This window comes from Microcebus murinus, chromosome 25, assembly GCF_040939455.1.
Source record: "Microcebus murinus isolate Inina chromosome 25, M.murinus_Inina_mat1.0, whole genome shotgun sequence".
In the NCBI taxonomy this organism is placed as follows: Eukaryota; Metazoa; Chordata; class Mammalia; order Primates; family Cheirogaleidae; genus Microcebus; species Microcebus murinus.
The window spans coordinates 21,381,749-21,401,981 of record NC_134128.1 but is presented as its reverse complement, the minus strand read 5'-3'; positions in this window follow the sequence as shown (position 1 = coordinate 21,401,981).

Sequence of the window (20,233 nt, the reverse complement as noted above, 5' to 3'; positions counted from 1 at the left end):
AGATACCGTGTTTCCCCCAAAATAAGACAGGGTCTTATGTTTATTTTTCCTCCAGAAGACACCCTAGGGCTTATTTTCAGGGGATGTGTTATTGTTTTTTAAGTACGGTACAACAATCTACATTGATTCAAATAGAGTGAAGTCGTCTTCTTCTGGAACATCATCATCACTCTCCAAACCCTGAATTCCATCCTGAATGTCTTGTGACTCTATTTCCTTTAGAACCGTAGGCCCCAATCTCTCATGTGGAGCAACAGAGCTCTCACGGGGCAGAGGAGAAGGGCTGCTCGTCTTCTTTCCCGCTCCGCGACGACACGCACGGGTTGTGCAGATGCGCTGCGCAGCCACGCCCGTCACTAGGGCTTATTTTCAGGGTGGGGCTTCTATGGCGCACATGCTTAGACATCCTGCTGGGGCTTGTTTTATGAGTAGGTCTTATTTTCAGGGAAACACGGTAATAAAAGTAAGCACCCTTCTTAAAGAAGAAGGGTCACTCTTTACACAAAATCATAACAGGTGGGACAAGTCCTTCAGAGATTCCCTCCCACAGACCTTCCGCAGGTAAATGACACCCTCCTCATTCTACTTGCTTTGGATCATTCAGCTAAAATCTTGACCCATGCACATATTATATGTCGAGTGGTTAGAAAAACAGTGGGGGTGGGTGGGTGGGTGGGAGTCAGCCTTATTGCATTTTCTGTTAGGAGACTGTCCTTAAATTATATCGGATTCTTGCCTTAGAAAGCACCAGATGGCTCTTTGGCTTTTGCAGTGGCTGCTTCCTCCACGCAGGCTACTCGGCAAGTAATTAAATTGAACAGACACTGCCCCTTGATTTAAAGTCAGAGGGGGGAAGCAGTTAACTGAATAGAAATGACAGTTCTTTTTTATTTTTATTTATTTATTTTTTTTTTCTTTTAAAGGTTAGGCCAAGCTCAGAGAACACGTCAACATCAGGTGGGAAGGGCCCTAAGTAGTCAAGGGGAATGATTCGGTTGGTGAATACGATTTATTCTCTTTTGCTCAAACTCTTTCTCCCCAGGCAAGTCACCCTTCGGACTTTGTGACTTCTTGTCACCGTGGTGCAGGGCCTCTCAGCCCTTCTCTTGCCTGGGTTTTTTTCCTGGTCCGTTTGCAGGTTGAAGGGGCAAGGGCGACAGAAGCCGGGAGATGAAAGATGGGATTGTTTCCTGGTCATCCTGTACCCTTGCCACCTGGCGATGGTGTTTCCGGTGAGTGGAGACGCATAAAGGCCATCTCAACGCAGCGTGCTCCTTTGTTTCCCGGGGGTCAGGCACCAGGAGGGCCGGGAGGGCAGAAGACCTGCTGAAACGTGACCCTATTTGGATTAGGGGCGAGTGTCCCCGAGCATGGAGTGGGTTCGAAGGAAATGACTTCAAGGGAAGTTCATAGAGTTCTGAAATCAATCGCTAAAAGTAAATAAAATAAAATAAAAAAGCTCATTTTCCAGAAAAAAAAAAAGCATCATTTAAATGCTTCCAGGAGTGAAGAAGAGAAGACAGAGAAAGAGAAGAAACATCCTAGTCAAGCCATAGAAATAAAATAAAAATCCAAAGGGAAGGCCGGGTGCGGTGGCTCACGCCTGTCATCCCAGCACTCTGGGAGGCTGAGGTGGGTGGATCGTTTGAGCTCAGGAGTTTCAGACCAGCCTGAGCAAGAGCGAGACCCTGTCTCTACCAAAAATAGAAAGAAGTTAATTGGACAACTAAATATACAGAAAAAATGAGCTGGGTATGGTGGCACATGCCTGTAGTCCCAGCTGCTCGGGAGGCTGAGGCAGGAGGATCGCTTGAGCCCAGGAGTTTGAGGTTGCTATGAGCTAGGCTGACGCCACGGCACTCACTCTAGCCTGGCAACAGAGTGAGACTCTGTCTCAAAAAAATAAAATAAAATAAAATAAATCCAAAGGGAAAAAGATCGAATTGCAATGCTCCAATCTGCAGCCACATAGAGACTTGTAACTCTTGGGACATGTAGATTGAACTTTTCATAGCGTGCCCCTCCTCAATTCGATTTTGCTTTTAACGACTTCCTTTTCACCTCTCACCAAAATTTTAACCTCACTCAACATCGCAGAAGAAATCACCCGGCAAGGGACGGGTCTGTGTAGACGAAGCTGGGACGTTGGTGGAGAAACTGGCATTCCTCCATGTTCCCATTCTTCTGGAACTGTTAGGGGTGGAAACCGTTTCACCTTTGCACTTAGAATAAAGCCACCCGGCGTCAGCAGTTAAGTTGGCTTCTCGTGCTTCTTTGGTAAGCAAGAGCTTCTGCCGCTGAGTCCAATTTCCTAGTCTGCAGGTCAGGGAGCAGGCTTTTGCAACTCTGGGGAAGGTGAATGCGGAGTTGGAGGGAAGAGAGACAGCCAGGAGGGACTCCGGGGTAAGTACTGGCAAAGCTGCTAACTGTCTTCCAGGGGATGCCAACTTCCCTCTTTAGGCCACAGTTCCCTCGTTGCTGCAAAACAAAGGGATCAGAGTTGATGATCTCTCAGCAACTCTTAGCCCCAACGTGGCTGCACGCCAACCCCTCCTCACACCCACCCAGTGCTCAGACGTGGGGGAATCACACGTGAGTTCAAGCACACACACGGGCATCACCCAACTGGAGGGCAAGGTCGCGGATGGGCCTGAACGTAGCCTGGGAACATGCACGTCCAACATAGGTGAATTATTTTTTTAAGTACCTCCTGTACTTTAGGAAAAGGGGGAAACAAAAAAATGAGGGAATGCTTCTCTGCAAAAGGGAATTGGCCTGCAATTTGCAAAGAATAAGAAAATGTTGATGTTTTTTGTTCAGGAGGGGCTTGATAACTTTCTCATACAGAACGTTTGCAAGTTACTATCTTTCTAGATTTTGCAATTGTAAAGTAAAGAGTTTGGGCCGGAGGTCTAAAGCACCATCTCCCAAAGTGCATTTTGCAGAGAAGTTTCAAGAGCAAAGTGTTTGGGGGGGAAGAGGAAGGACTCTGCTTAAAAAATTAGGCTACATGGGCACCATTACTACTGGACTTCTGAAATATTTTAATACGCTAATAGCACATTGCAACTTTTAAGGTGGGAATATAGAATATCGCGTTTACTAAACCTGTTTAATTGTAGAATTCCTCTGCCCCACCAATAATTACTATTGTTGTCTTAAGCAGTTGGTGTTCTGAGGAGGGTAGCTGGGGGAATAATTGCTGTGAGGAGCCCATGCTTTTAATATTCACTTAATTTCTAGGAGAAATGGCTCCTTGGTGGATCAGCAAGGGAGATTCGAGTTAGAGGTGTTGGAGAACTTCCCATTGTGAAACCGTGCCGCAGTTGATGGAGGAAGATCGTGGGATTTTTTTTCCCCCCTTCCAGACTTGGTCCCCTTGTCTATGGACCGTGGTTGGGGCCCTCATTCAACCAGCGCTTTCTTGAGGACTTTTGCTAAACCCTCTGATTTGTGATTAAAAAAAAAAAATCGAACTTTCCAACGCAGCTCTGAGAGTTAGAAAAAGCGAAATAAACGCACCTGTCCAACCAACCATGGTTTTATGCAACCATTGGGAGTAATATTCTGAAATTTTTGTTCTTCCCTTTTGCTTCACGTTGCGGCCAAGAACCCAGCTTTAGCATCTACATGCAATCTGTGGGTGGCGTTTCTTATCTACCCTGTTATGTAACCCTCGTTACTCATTAGGATGTGGTGTTCTTATTGTACAGCCTCGGATGTTTCTCAGGCAACAGAATCGTACGTGATATTTGGTAGGATAGTATTCGAGCTTATTAAAACGTTTTTCACATTTGCAGATTTTTTTTTTTTTTAAAGGTATATGCTACATTCACTGAACCGTGTCGAAATGTTTCTTCTGTTCTGGCAGGTTTCAGTTTGCAAAGAAATTAATTGTCTGAAAAATGTAGGTTAGCATACCACCAGGAAAGTCCCTCCCCAGAGCACGGTAGACAGCCGAGCAGGAAGCCGGCTGGCCAGCACAGATTGCTTGCAACCAGCTTCTCGCCGTTCTCTTCTGTGTCTCTTCCCACCACCGTGAAAAGAGAAGTGGACGATGAGTGAGGAAAGCTGGGGCTGCAGACGCTCTCCACTTGCCCGTGCACATTTCCGATAAGTGCAGGTTTGTGTTACTCCAGGGGGCAGAGGTGGTGCCCAGTATTTATTTTCGAATGAATGAATGAGTGGGTCACACAGACCTTGGTATCGTGAAAAAGAATTCACGTGCATGTGAATTCCGGCTTCATCAATAGCCAGCTGCCTGGCCCCGGAGAGCCTGGCCTTGCTGGGCTGTGGCTTCATCGTTGACTTAGATTAGGGCTCCTCTTCCAGGACTGTAGGCTCCATTTCTTGCAGAATGCAGTCGGGTTTTGTCGCAGAGTTATGGGTCCGTTTCTACACCATCTTTGCCCGTCTGCTTCCCCTGGATTTTCCAGAATTTGCAGCAGAAAGAGGCATGAAACTCAACCTGGCACCTTCTTTCTGTTGCACTCTTTACTCTGAGCTTCAATCGTTCTCTCTTTGGCCACCATGGACCTCATCCCTCTCTCCCTCCCTCAGACATAAAAAGATCTCAGATAAAGATTTAAATATATACAGAATAAAAATAATAGAAATCATTTGCTAAGAGCTTACTACATTCCAAGTAATTTTCATGCTCTATTTTATTTAATCCGCACCATCGTGCCGTGGTCATGATTATTCCCATTCAATAAATGAGCTAATGAGGGTTAAGGGGTTGTCTTTTATGCAACGTGACACAGCTAGAAAGTGCCAGAGCTAGGACTAGAACCCAGTGCTCTATGTCTGCAAAGCCATGCTGTTGCCTCAATGGACCAGGTGACCAGGTCACTGTCAACGTCCGTTTCAGCTCTCCAATGCTCTGCGCCATCATCCTTTCCAGGGGTCCTCAAACTACAGCCCATGGGCCACATGTGGCCCGCCGAGGACATTTATCCTGCCCACCGGGTGTTTTTGCTGCCGCTGCCTGTCCTGCTTAGCAGCCGACTCGTCCCGGGCCCACAGTGCGCATGCGTGGAATGTGGGCTGCACTCTCCAACGGCCCTCCAACGGTCTGAGGGACAGTGCACTGGCCCCCTGTTTAAAAAGTTTGAGGACCAGGCTGGGCGTGGTGGCTCACGCCTGTAATCCTAGCACTCTGGGAGGCTAAGGTGGGCGGATTGCTCGAGGTCAGGTGTTCAAAACCATCCTGAGCAAGAGCGAGACCCCGTCTCTACTATAAATAGAAAGCAATTAATTGGCCAACTAATATATATAGAATTAGCCGGGCGTGGTGGCGCATGCCTGTAGTCCCAGCTACTCGGGAGGCTGAGGCAGGAGGATCGCTTGAGCCCAGGAGTTTGAGGTTGCTGTGAGCTAGGCTGACGCCACGGCACTCACTCTAGCCTGGGCAACAGAGTGAGACTCTGTCTCAAAAAAAAAAAAAAAAAAAAAGCTTGGGACCCCTGGATCTAGCGTGTTATTCTTTGTGTTTCAGCCCCTCTGATTTCTCTCAGCTCCCCTAATTTTGCAGTCACGGCAGCAGCAGCAATCCTTTGTTCTGGCGTGGCAGATACTGAGATGCTTATTTGTTAAGTCTGGGTTTGAGCCAGATGTCACCATGGTGTGTTTCTGGGACCTCCTCCAAGTTGGGGGCCAAGTTTTATTTTTATCTTTTTACATCTACAATAACCTGGGAGGTCAGTTTTACGATGACTGCTATTTGACAGGCAAAGAAACCGAGGCAAAGAGAAGCCACACGGCTCCTAGATAACAAAGCCAGTCTTCAATCCAGGCCTTTGGTCCCGAAGCCAAGTGCTGTTTCCATTCAGCGTTTTCCTGCACAGTAGGCATTTGCTAAATACCCATCGAAGGAATGAACGAATGACTACGATGTGAATGTGTGATGCCTCCATTTGTTTCCTGTGCTCTTGAAACATCTCTGTGGACCTCCTGTGTCAGGGAGCCCAGGTGTTTGCAGGAGAATTCAGAACAAAGACGAAGAGAGGCTGAGGCGGGAGGATGGCTTGAGTCTGCAGTGAGCTGCGGCCGCACCCCTGCACTCCATCCTGCCCGGGCGACGGAGCAGGACTCTGTCTCTAAACAGACGAACAAAGTCCAAGGGAAACACCTTGGACAGGGACGGCGGCACTGACTAGCAAAGGGGCACCCGTTTGATGTAGTTCTGTGGGGCGCACAGAGTGTGAAGCTGGAGGGTGGGTTGTTGCCAATGTAGACGCACTGGTCCCCCAGGTGAGACCCGGAAACCAGGGAAGAGAAAACTGGGACATTTTGCTAACGTTTGCCAAGAAAGACCAGCAGCTGTTGGGATAAATAAATTCTTCCCTGGGCAGGGTGCGGTGGCTCACGCCTGTCATCCTAGCACTCTGGGAGGATGAGGCGGGAGGATCGCTTGAGCCCAGGAGTTTGAGGTTGCTGTGAGCTAGGCTGATGCCACAGCACTCTAGCCCGGGCAACAGAGTGAGACTCTCAAAAAAAAAAAAAAAAAAAAAAAGAAAGAAAGAAAGAAAGAAAGAAAGAAAGAAAGAAAGAAAGAAAGAAAGAAAAGAAAAGAAAAGAAAAATAAAAAGACATTTACTTAATGATGGTTTTCCTTTTCCTACTGATCTATATTGATATGAAAACATTTATTTTTTCCGCCTTCTTTGGGGCCTCCCTGGAATCCTGAGAAAGCCACCTCCTCCTTCTGCCTCCGCCTTCTTCCCCTTAAGATGCAGAAAATAAGAGTAGCCGTCACACCAGAGAATGTGCACAGAGCAGCCACAAGTGTTTATTAATTTTTAAGCTGTTGTGCTCTTCTAAGAAATGCCTTGGGCAACAGGATATGTACTTTGAGCCGTACTTTTTTCCAGTCAAGGATAAAGGAGAAAATTTCCTTGGGTCATCTCTTGTCATTGTCATCATCATCATCATCATCACCATTATCAACGAACATTTATCCTAAGTAAGGACCTGCTGAGATGAGAGGAAGCCTAAGACGTCATCTTTGTAGCAGAGAGGTTTGTAATTTAATTGGAAAGGCTACCTATGCTAATCGATTGGGCATCAGTGCAGTTTCCTAACATAAATGCTGAGAGCACACTGGGGCAACTAAGACCTATGAGAAGCCAGAGGGGAGAGACCACCGAGAAGACGGTGTGCATAACCGGAGGCTCCAGCTGGACTTGAGGGATGAACAGGTGGCCCTGGTGGTCAATGATCCAACGGTGTGTCTGCCGGCTGAGGATTAGGGAACCCTTAGCTATGGAAAAGAGAGGCATTCCTAAGCCCAGGTGTTAGCCACACTGTGTTCCAGCCATTGGAGCTAACCAGTGATAGCTCCTTATCCTTGTGCCTTTTCAATTCCTCTGCCTTTTTTTTTTTTTTTTTTTTTTTTTGGATTCAGGAGACATCGGTAGTACTAAGGACTAAAGACAACTTGTTAAGTTGTTTGTCATAATATTTATTGTCATTAACGAGATGGGGCTGGATACTCGAGACAGGTGCATCTTTGTATCCACGGAGGTTGAAGAGAAAATGAGTTTGGGGTTTTGTAATCTCGAACGTGGCAGCCAGTGAAATAAGATTCACATACCGTCTCCGGGATTGTTTATATCTCTGGCTTTCATTTCACAATGTGTGTTACACACCCTGTGTTTCAACCCACTCACTCTCCTTCATCATGAACAACTCACTCCTCTTACACCTCTGGCCGACAGCCCTGCTGGCTGGCAGCCCTCCTCCAGGTTGCACACTGACCATTTTGCACAGGTTCTCTGTGACATGTGACTTTGCAATCCACCGGCTTTGGGACTCGACGCAAGTCACTCAGTCACCCAGTTTGGATCATGAAATAGCTTGGCTAGACCAACGTAGTTCAACCTCCCCTTTAGCGGCGAGACCATTTCCTCCTGCAGAATTTCCTATGGAGTCGCCATTTGAAATAGCGAAGTTTTCTGATGAAGACAGAGGCAAAACTGGGATTAAGGGACCCAAAGGGACCCAAAGGCTTTTTCCTCCCCAGAGCATTGTGAAAGCTAGGTGGGAGGTCACTGAACCGAAGGGCCTTGAAGTCTCTCCCAGGGATGATATTTGAATATTCCACTTCGGTGTTCATAGAAACAGATAAAATACCGGAATCAGGTTGCTATCCTGGCCTGTCATTGAAATGAAATGCCATGGAGGTTCCATTTGTTTGGAAAAAAACCCCATGTCCCGTGGAGCAAAGGGACTTGATTTAACCTGGGAGCTCACATTGTACTGGAGCCGTGATTTGATCCAGTGTATTTGCTCGTTAGCTGAGGGTCAGAGTGGTTCTTAGGAAAGGCCTTTAGAAGGGGAAACTGCATGAGTAAAGTCCTGAAGTGGAGGGAAAATTGCACAGTTAAGAACCCGAAGGAGGGTCAGATATCTGGAGGACAGAAATGGAAGGTGACAGGGGTAGAGAATGACCCTGCAGGTGGTTCATGCCAGGCTGAAGATTTGGGTCTTTAATCTCAGGCCAGTGTGCAGAGGCTGGAAGGGTTGAAAGGAGGGGAAAAAAATCTCCAAGAGACAAAAGAGCTGCTATCTTTTGAATGCTAACTTGTGTCAAGCTCTGTAACTTTATGTATCTAATCTCATTTAGCCTTAAGTCTGTTAGATAGGCACCATTATCTCCATTTTACAGATAAGCAAACTGAGGCTTTGAGAGATGAAGACATTTGCTTGTGTTTACACATTCAATAAGGAGTGGGTCTGAGCTATTCACACAGCTCTGCCTGGTTCCAGAATTCTTTCTCTTCCTATTGTCCCAGAATTCTTTCTCTTCCTATTGTCCAGTGCCTCTCCAGAAGTAAGAATCCAGGCCTCCTCCCTGTCCTTCCACGCAAACAAAGCATCTGTGGATGTTTACATGAATGCTCAGTGAGTATTTGTTGAATGAATAAATCAATGAAACAGTATTTATCAAAATGCAGAAGTGTCTCACAGTCCCAAGGCCAAGGATAATTTAAGTGAAGTTAAAAAAAAAATCTATTTATATTAAGGAGTTATTGTTAAGTTTTTATGAGTGATAATGGTATTGTCATTATGCTTTTAAAAAAGAATTCTTATCTTTTGGAGATACACTCTGAAATGTTTACAGATGAAATGACAGAATGTCTGATATCCACTTCAAAAATAAAGAGTGGAAGTGGAGAGTTTAGATTAGACAAGATCAGTTCTGATTTGGTAAGTGATGACACTTGATCTGTCCACATGGGCTCATTTCACTATTTTCTCTTGTTTTTGTATACATGTAAGATTTTTCATACTCAAAAATTTAAAAAAAAAATTAAGTTTCAATGGGACAAAAAATAAAGAGAGCAAATATCTTTTGCAAGGGAAGTCTCCTCTAGTTTCTTGTTTTTTAATTTCCTTATTTTCACCAAACTGAGTGCAAAACACAACTCTCTAATGGAAGTATTTTGGGGTAGTATATTTTCTTTATCATTTACCTTTTAAAAGTTCACTCTTTTAATACAGACAGAAGGGTCAATTTCCCTTGAGTCCATGGTAGCCTTCGTAGGTGGATTTCTCATCTGGAAGTGAGAGAATAGGTCTAGAAATATCCGAAATTCCTTCCATTTCTGAAATTCTGTAACTCTGACTTGTCGTTGAAATATTTTAAGCGTCACTACTTTGCTATTTAGTCCTTGGCGCCCATATTCATGGGCAAACACAGCATAAGATCGGGACACACCTTGCATGGGGCGGGGGTGAGACCACTTGCATTTCAAACTGCCTGCAGGCACAGCACATTCCTGGGGAGTTCTCCAGAATGCTAGCTTGACCTAGTTTGTGCCTAGGACTCTTCACCTAGGCAGTAGGTTTAGCACACAGACAGCTGGTGATCTGGAAGAAGACTCCTATTTCCTGAGAGGTATAATGGGATTAAACCAGAATACAACTGAAATAAAAAAAAGCTCTTCCTTTAGAACACTCTAAGTAAATGTGGAGCTGATACATCTTTTTTTCACATGCAACCCAAGCAAAGCCAAACCCGGTTTAAGGAAGATGCTCGGTTGGGAGGCCGAGGCGGGAGGTTCGCTCAAGGTCTGGAGTTCGAAACCAGCCCAAGCAAGAGCGAGACCCTGTCTCTACTAAAAATAGAAAGAAATTAATTGGCCAACTAGAAAAAAATATATATATATATATAAAATTAGCTGGGCATGGTGGCGCATGCCTGTGGTCCCAGCTACTCAGGAGGCTGAGACAGGAGGATCGCTTGAGCCCAGGAGTCTGAGGTTGCTGTGAGTTAGGCTGATGCCACAGCACTCTAGCCTGGGCAACAGAGTGAGACTCTGACTCAAAAAAAAAAAAAAAAAAAAAAAAAAAAAAGGAAGATGCTCGGGAACGTGGTTGAGCAATATGTTCTCGTGTGAATTCTGCAGCTCACAGACCCACCTATGCAGCTGATGTGATGTGACAGGCTGTGTCCTCAAGTGTCCTCGTCCATGCATGTATCAACTACGTCTCCACCCACATAGCGCCAAGGGCCCGAGAAGACTCATCTAAGGAAATTTTAATAAACCAAAAACATTCTTAAGATACTGTCAGGTAGCACTGGGGACATTTGTATCTAGAACTTGTGTTTGTAGGATCAGGAGTTCAGATTTTTCCATACTTCAAATCTATATACAGGAGTGGGCTTTACCATGTTGAGTTATTATAGACGTGTGTGTGTGTGCTAGAACTTTTTCAACCTAGTGTCTTTTTGCCATGTTCTTGCTGTAATTCTGAACTTTTTCCCCTCCAAAGGCCTACAGGACCTCCAGTAGTCTTAGGTGGTCTCCCATCCAAATACTAACCAGGCTTGACCCTGCTTAGCTTCTGAGATGGGACAAGGTCAGGTGTGTTCAGGGTGATGTGGCTGTAGACTGCAATTCTGACCTTTAGATCCACTGCAAATTGGGTATAAAATAAGTTGTCTAGGAGGTTATCCAGTGGAGGGCAGGGAAGGCAAAGTACTTTCCTAAAATCTCTAGAAATCTCCTTTTTTTGAGTGAATTATTTTCATGCACACAGTTCTCTTCAGAGTTGCAGTTTCTTGGGTCCAAGGAATGACTTTAACTGGCTCTTAAACCTGGATTTGTCCCCTTTATGTCTTGCAGGTTCCCCATTTTGCTCACATCACTCCTGGGGTTTAGTTAGCTGGCGAAGTCTCACGCAGCAGGGGCAGTTTCCAGTGGCCCTGGGCTTTCGACATATGTCCGGAAGACTTGAGTTGAACTCGGGAAGGGAAGGAGAAGGTAAAAGCAGCGGAAGGTAAGGAGGAAAGAGAAGCCTGCAGCCGGGTGGGGAGGATACAATAGCAGGCGATGGTAAGCAGCAAGCTAAGTCAAGAAAGAGAACTTGACTTTCAGAGACAGGACAGAGCAGGTAGCTTTGGGAGACATGGCAGCTTGGGCAATTGGCGTTGGTGGCGATTTGTCACATTGGGAACACTGAGATGCATTGAAAGAAAATTTAAAAAGCTGTAATCCTCTTATGGAGAAATATCCTTTGGGCTTATATTGTGTATGTGTGTGTGTGTGTGTGTTGTATAACTCACTTTCTGGAGAACTAGCATTCAAAATACTGGTCTGGCCGGGCGTGGTGGCTCATGCCTGTAATCCTAGCACTCTGGGAGGCCGAGGCGGGAGGATGGCTCAAGGTCAGGAGTTTGAGACCAGCCTGAGCAAGAGCGAGACCCCATCTCTACTAAAAATAGAAAGAAATTAATTGGCCAACTTAAAATATATACAGAAAAAATTAGCCAGGCATGGTGGTGTGTGCCTGTAGTCTCAGCTACTCGGGAGGCTGAGGCAGAGGGATTGCTGGAGCCCAGGAGTTGGAGGTTGCTGAGAGCTAGGCTGACGCCACGGCACTCTAGCCCAGGCAACAGAGTGAGACTCTGTCTAAAAAGAAAGAGAAAGAAAGAAAGAAAGAAAGAAAGAGAGAGAGAGAGAGAGAGAGAAAGAGAGAGAGAGAGAGAGAGAAAGAAAGAAAGAAAGAAAGAAAGAAAGAAAGAAAGAAAGAAAGAAAGAAAGAAAGAAAGAAAGAAAGAAAGAAAGAAAGAGGGAAAGAAAGAAGGAAAGAAAGAAAGTTAGTTCTGGTCAATTCATGGACAACACCATGCACATTACATAGCACAAAGATTCTCAACAAAAGTCCTGCCTTTTCTACTTTTCAGATTTTCTCTCTCAACCTTAACCTCACCGAGTTTTCTCTCTCGATATCTCTGTTAACTTCTGAGTTCATTGCCATGCCCTTATGAAGGCCGATCTACCTGAAGACAACTCATTCCCCACTTTTTTTATGGCCTTACTTAAAACTTACAAATAGAGAACACTTCTGTTGGGCGTATGGTCAACGTCTGCTTCTTATGCACGAAAGCCAAAGATGTCGATAAAGGGGTTAGTAAATACTCATTAAAATGGTCATGGTGGACCCTCCTCATCCTAGAGATAATAAGACATTTATTTAATAGATAAGTATTAATAAATAATACAATGATATTAATAATCAAAACATTAAAGTGAAGAAAATATGATATATTTTATAAAACTTAAAATTTGTCAGAAATAGAAATGTATTACTGTTTTAGTAAACTTCATGAGTTTTACAGATCTTTGGGAACATGACTGACACTTGCCACATAAGCATTAACAGCAAACAAACCTTACTATTAATGGAATTATAAATATGGTTACTAATATACATAGTTATTCTATTTAATATGTTTACATATAATGCCTCTGTACATATCATATCATATACAGATATGATACGATGCTTCAATGCTTTACAGCTTATAAAAGTGCCTTTTTGAGAAATGATCTTATTTCGCTCTAAGATAACCAGGTGTAAAAAGTATTATCTCCATGTTCAAGGAGCAGAAAGAGAGGCTAGCAAACTTCAGTAACCCGCTGATGTCTCCCAGCTGTTCAGTCCGATCCTCTGACGTCTGACCTCCGGGGCTATTTCCATGTTGTCCAGTTGAGTTTGCTGATGAAGCCGTGTTTGGGAACATGATTTAGCCCGAAGGGCATCTGAGTTGGCCATGGGTCATGCCGTGCGGGTGCACAGGTAGTCTGGGAGATCAGATTGATCCTTTTGCAGAGCGCACGTGGAGCAGGACAGTAGCTCTCTTTGGCTAAAGTTTATAGGATCGTCAGCACATGTCACTGTCCTTGGTTTATTCCTTCTTCATTTTCTCTCTCTCTCTCTCTTTTATTTTTAAAATATCTATTCTTTTTAAAATTTATACTTTTTTCTTTTTTTTTTTTTCCAGCCCCAAAATGTCCATGCTAGTGATCCTTCTTTATTTTTGAACCTTTGCTCTTCTTTGCATTTAGAGAAGTCCCTGAAAACCGTAGCTCGTGTCAGCTAAGCCAGTGGGAACGAAGACATACCCACGGCCCTCCCTTGCCTTTGGTCGGGGCGCTGCCAAGGCAAAGCAAGCCGTGTGGCTGCAGCAGTGGGGGCAGAGTGATAGACTCCCAAGGGCAAGTTTAAACCCAGGGGAGAGGGCTTAGGTTCCTCTCGCCAGCTGATTTCCCCACCAGGGGAATTTTCCTTCAGAGATAAAGCCCACGTTTTGGCATGCTCTGGAACCCCCGGGGGGCCAGTTAAAACACACGTTGCTGCTGTCACTCGCCCCGGCCTCACTCCCCACCCACCTACCGAAGTTCCCGAGTCAAGCAGGTTCAGGGTGGAGCCCGAAAAGGTGCATTTCTAATAAGTTCCCAGGTGGCACAGGCAAATGAGATGATGCTGCGGGGCCCAGGACCACACTTAGCGAGGAGCCGCTTGTTTTCGAGGTCGAGGGAGGCATTTCTCTTCCAGAGGAACAGGGTTAGGGACTGAAGGATACAAAGAAGGGTAAGAAATCACAATCACAGAACCACGTGGAAAGGACTGCAGTCGACGCGCGTGCTCAGAGGAGTTCGTGATTTATACTCACCTGGAATCCAAGAATGCTCTACAGAAGTAATATTAATATTTGGAGGGAGAGTAGGAGCTCACCTGGTGGCCAACAGAATTCTAAGCAGACGAAACGGGACAAGCAAAGGCAAAGAACTTGAAAACACACACAGCATGTTACGTATTAGATATGCAACAGATACCTACAGGTTGCTTAATATCATCTTTATGGTTGTCCAATATTTTCAGCAATCTAATTTACTGTTGATCCGCTCCTTTTCAGACAACAGTATCATCTTTTTTCACTCTATTTTAATATTCACTGGTTTTTTTCCTAGAAGGCAGAAGAGAGGTTATGAGCACAAGTGGCCTTGATCTCAAATGTGCAATGATTAATTATAATTTTTAATATGCATTACGCATTCCTGGTGAAACTAACATATGTCTATATGCTACCCAAATAACTAATTGAAAAGTTCAGTGAATTCAGTCATTTGGCACCATGTAATTGGAAAAAAAAAAGTCTTTAATTTTCAAAATTCCCTTTTTATTTTTTAGCTGTATTTAGTCAAATTGAGACAAAACAGTGCCATTAATTTTTTTTTTTTGTAACTTCCAAGGCACTTAGGGTTTTAGAATGAATACTGCCCACAGGTAAAATACCTTATTGTGATATGAACTCTGAAGCAATTCCCAGAAGTAAACATTCTTTATGTCGCCTATTCCTGTTGCTTTCTTATAGCGATCATAGTCATACTTTAATTTATGATAATAATTAAATATGCAGTAACCTCGCTCTTAAATGTTCCAAGTTACTTACCTGATTATAAAAACTGATTTTAGGTGGTTTCTTGTTTAGTCAACTGATAGAAAGATATGATGGCTTTCTGGGGAACAGCACCAGGTGGGAGTTGGAGATCTTGGCAGGACCCTGCTCAGAAAGCATAAACCTGCTGCCAAGAACATCCAATGTGAGTAATTCAAACCGAGCTTCCTGGCTGATGAGTTTATACACAAATTTTAAAATATGGGGTTCAAGGACTGTATACTTTGAGAAACTCACTTGTGAGATAGTTCCATAGGTCAATTATAATTGATTTTATTTTCTCTTTCTCTCTCTCTCTCTCTCTCTCTTTCTTTTTGTCCTTAGCTCTTCTCCTTGTTCCAATAATTGATTTTAGAATTGCAAAATGATACTTACAAAACCATGGTATTGTCATATGTGAAAGTCATTAGGTAATTTTACCTAGTTAAGAGAGGTTATATGACGTCTAACATCCATTTCAATTCTAAGATTTTTACTGTGTTGTGACTAATAAATCATTTTGAATTTAAAGATTTATTTTAAAAAGGAAACTGATGGTGATCTTAGCAAAGAGGCCCAGGGTGCTGTTGGCAAGAACTAAACGTATTTCTCCAGTTAGATGAGGGCCACGGGAAAATAGAATAAAATTCCAGTTGGATCGTGTGTTCCGTTCTGTTTAACACTATGGGTAGGTGCTTACGCAAATATCTAATGCGTGGTTGCTTGATACAGGATTTAATGATTCTTCACGGCCTCCTTAGGATATTGATGTTTCTTGATGACATTGGAAATGAAGATTTTTCAGAGACGTTCCTGTATGAGCAAAGGAAGAATTGAATCCCTCATCCAAACAATTGGAAAAGTAAATGACTTTGGCACCTTATGTTCAGATATTTCTGGCCCTAAAATGATTTCCTTCCTGAACTCTTTATAAAATTGCTTCAATTCTCCTTTTTGTGAAGGAGTTCCAGAAAAATAAGCTTTGGCAATCAATTACAGAGAAGTGTCCTTTCAGAAGTGATTGGAGCTCCCGGCTTGACGAGTACGTCTGTGCCCTAATGTGATGAGTACGTGGGAAGGAGTCCATCTATTGGCCTTTGGTATGCCTTTTCCCCCCAGGTATAATTCCATGTTTTCACTTGTCTCCATAGAGACAGTTTCAAGAGCTCTGCTGATTCTTGCCTATGAAAGGGCATCGGCGAGCTTCTAGAAACATGAGAGAAATCCCAGCCTTTTGAGACTTGAGGAAAAGTTCTCAAACAGCGGGGAAGTTTGTGCTTTCCTGATAGGCACGATCTGGCTTCCAGAGCTTCCAGCATGTTCCAGAGCTGAACACCTTTTAGTCTTTGACAGCATTGCTCGTCAAGGACATGAGCTATTTATGATGTCGCCCTGATTTTCAAGGGTTGTAAGGAATGTCATTGGGCGCAATACCGTGTTTCCCCGAAAATGAGACAGGCTCTTATATCATTTATTTTTTCTCAAGTAGACACCCTAGGACTGATTTTCAGGGGACGTGTCGTTTTCCCCTCAAAGCCTCAGCTTGCAGCACGCACAGGGTGGCCGGGACCTGACAGGGGGAACTGACTTTGTTGGTGGGGCTGCCCGAACCTTTCTGGTCACCTCTGGGGTAGTCGTTGTCACAATGGAGCAGAGGAGAAGGGCTGCTCGTCTTCTTTCCCGCTCCTCGACGACACGCACGGGTTGTGCAGATGCGCTGCGCAGCCACGCCCGTCACTAGGGCTTATTTTCAGGGTAGGGGTCTATTGAGCAAATGCTTTAAAATCCTGCTAGGGCTTATTTTATGGGTAGGTCTTATTTTCGGGGAAACACGGTAAGTGATTTTTGCTTATGTGCCAATCTTTAGCCCCATCAAACTCTAAGGCTTTGATCATTGTTTTTATGGAAAACCACTTTACATAAGAGGAGTTACCTTGTTCAGAGGATATAAATAGGGCTTATGGTCTGACTGTAATTTCTTTTTTATCTTGACAATTGTGGCATTAAAATTCAGGTAATAAACAAAGTGGTTACCAATACATTTTTACCACCAAGCCAAATATTGCGCCCAATATATTGAAAAACCATTTCTCTCCTAATGGATTATGTATATTAACAGTTATAGTGAATAAACAATGATTGATTTTTACTCAAAAATCAAGAGGGAAAGGCTTCTGCTTTTTCCTTAATTCTGTCCAAACCAAACTATCGGAAGTGATTTCGAATAGTGTAATTATCCTAGACTGCTGTGAAGTTTATTGATAGATTGTTTGATAGATTGATACATTGTTTCTTTAATAAAATGAGATCCACAAACCCATAAAGAAGTATGGGGCAGAACTTATTTCTCTAATAATGTAATACAAAGTGGCAGTTACAACCAACTGGTTAGAACTTACTAATTGCCTATAATTTGTTTATGAAATAATTAACCATCTCTTTATATACTTAAAGAGATTCACAGGGTATATTTGTGGAGTGGATGGTACAAAGGCTTTCTAAGTAGGTAGTCACCTCCATGTAATATTTTTGCTGGCAGGGGAATGAATCAGCAAATACAGATCCTGTTTTAGTTGGATTATGTGAAATCCTTCCAACTTGACCCGAGTGGGACATAATCCCATAGACATTTGACAACATAGTTTGAAAGACCCAAGGATGAAATTTCATTCCCAGAGTGTTACTCCTTGTATTTCCTATTTGTTTTATGCAGAGTTATCTTCTGATCTTCCTAATACCCTGGAAGAAAACTGGTTACTCCTCTTTAAGCACCATGTGCAGTAGGAGGTTATGCCACAAGCCGTTTGCAGTGGCCATGTCTCTGTGGGAATACTATTTGAAATTAGGAGTCCATGTTTTAACGTGTCCTGTTATGATTACAAAGAGCACTGGTCACCATGGTGGAGAATAAATAGCCACACACTTCAAAAAACCCAGGAAAGAGGTAATTGGGTTCCTACTTTAAATGACAGGGCCACTTGTCCTGAGAAAATTTGGCATTTATCTTGGATGTACCCAGAGACATAACCATTCCACCTAGATAATCTAAATCCATGAAAATTCTTTATGCATTATAGACTATAAATTTACTATAGTCCAAATACCTCCAGGGAAGGACTTGGCTCAAGGGACATCTGTCTTGGCATTTGTGTACCTACATAGCACTTTGTACACGGTAGACTCTAAATCATTGTTCATTTGTTGTGACTTAACCTGCTGAATTTGTAAGAGTCCTTCCTGCTTAGTGAACCGATGAAACATAAAATCGAGAAGGCAGGAAAGAGGTGTAAGAAATTATTGGGACAATACTGAAAAATCTAACTAGAGTGTTAAATGTTAATTTCAGTAGCGCAAACTTTTTGATGTTACAACCCCTTTGCCCTCTTAAAAATTACCAAGGACCCCAAAATACTCTCGTTTATGTGCATTATGTCTATGATGTTTACTCTATTAGAAAGTAAAAATGGGGCACTTTAAAAATGCTTATTTTAAAACTTATTTAGGCTGGGCGCAAGTGGTTCATGCCTGTAATCTTAGCACTCTGGGAGTCCGAGGCAGGCGGATTGCTCGAGGTCAGGAGTTCGAAACCAGCCTGAACAAGAGCGAGACCCTGTCTCTACTATAAATAGAAATAAATTAATTTGCCAACTAATATATATAGAAAAAATTAGCTGGGCATGGTGGCCCATGCCTGTAGTCCCAGCTACTTGAGAGGCTGAGGCAGCAGGATTGCTTGAGCCCAGGAGATTGAGGTTGCTGTGAGCTAGGCTGACGCCACAGCACTCACTCTAGCCTAGGTAACAAAGCGAGACTCTGTCTCAAAAATAAATAAATAAATAAATTAAACTTATTTAAATGTCACCATGATAAATTCATTACATGTTAATATAACTAACGTATTTTCATGAAAAAATAATTGCGTTTTCCAAAGTAAAATGAAGATGTGAGAAGAGTGGGCTTGTTTTACATTTTTATACATCTCTTTACTGTCTGGGTTAAGTAAGAGAAAACAGCTAACTCCTCGTGTCGGGGTTCAGTCTGTGGTGGCCTCACATAGACACGTAACTGGAAAAGAGAAGACTTCTGGTTCCCCTGAAAACATTTTGGAGACCCCCCTAGGGCTAAGTAGACCACCCGTTGAGAACTGCTGGCATGGTTAACAGCAGAATCACAACTATGAACTCTCTGTTGAGAAAACAGTCCAAACTTGATCTACTGGTCCATGGGGTTGTATTACCGACTGTCACAGGAAAATAGAATTTTGTTCAATTATGTGATTTTCCTGGACATCTCCTGAGGGCTTTTATTTTACCTACAGTTGCATTCATTTAACTTAATTTTGTTAACCAACTTGTCCTCCTGCTAATGGAGCAGAGTGATCTTTAGAAATTGTTACTATCTGTGCTTACCATTGTGTTAATGATCATTCTGCAATCCCCAGAAATGTCTGTTAGTCTGTCACTTAAAAAAAAAAAAAATGATGCAACTATGGCCCCTTAGGATTTTTCTTCCCTCTGAGACTGATACCTTTGCCCCGATGAAATATTCCAGATCTGTTCAACTCTTCACCTGGATGCTGGGACAGATAATGATGAGTGGGCTGATAAGCAGATGCATCAGGTTACATGATCAGCACAGTGAAATCCTGGAGATAACTATCTGGTTTTATGGAAAGTTTTAAGAGGATACTTTTCAGATTTCTGCTACTGCCCTGAAAGGCATCAAAATCTGCCAGTTGCATTTGTGGATTAAAAAATCTTAGGGCTCAGCATAGATTTCACAGATTGCAAATCCTATTTTTGTCAACCTCTATGGGATTCATATTTTATACCTTAATTTAACTACTCCTAGGCTTCTGATCCTGCAAAAGACCCTAGAGAATAAATACAGACACAGTTTTCACAGTGCTAATCAAAAAGAATTTGGAAAATCTAAAAGCACAAAAGAGAGAGAATAGCAGTGTTGGTCCGCATGTATCACATTTTCTAAACCCAGTTTCCTTTATCCAACGGCATTATGAGCTAAGTCCAATTTTGAATGGCCTGCACAAATGGTGTCAATCTAGCTTTGGAGTTTATAGGGTTTAATCTTAGGTACTCAATATATATTTGTTGGGCAAATGAAAACATTAATTAATGAATTAACTATCAAGTGAGATTTCCTTATTCTTACAGAGCTCACGAAGGTGGAAATATAATGGGCCCATACCTTTTACAGTTCACCAGGGAGATGTCTGTGTTTAACCTATCACTTTAAATCAGAAGATATTACTTAGTGGGCTTCTATAGATAGCTATTTCTTTTTCTGAATATTTCCTATTGGCAGTTTCTTTGGCTTTCATTAAACAAAAACTATTTGGCAGACTTTTCTTTCTTTCTTTCTTTTTTTTTTTTTTTAAGACAGAGACTCTCTTTGTTGCCTGGGCTAGAGTACTGTGGTGTGATCATAGCTCACCGCAACCTCAAACTCCTGGGCTTAAGCGATCCTCCTACCTCAGCCTCC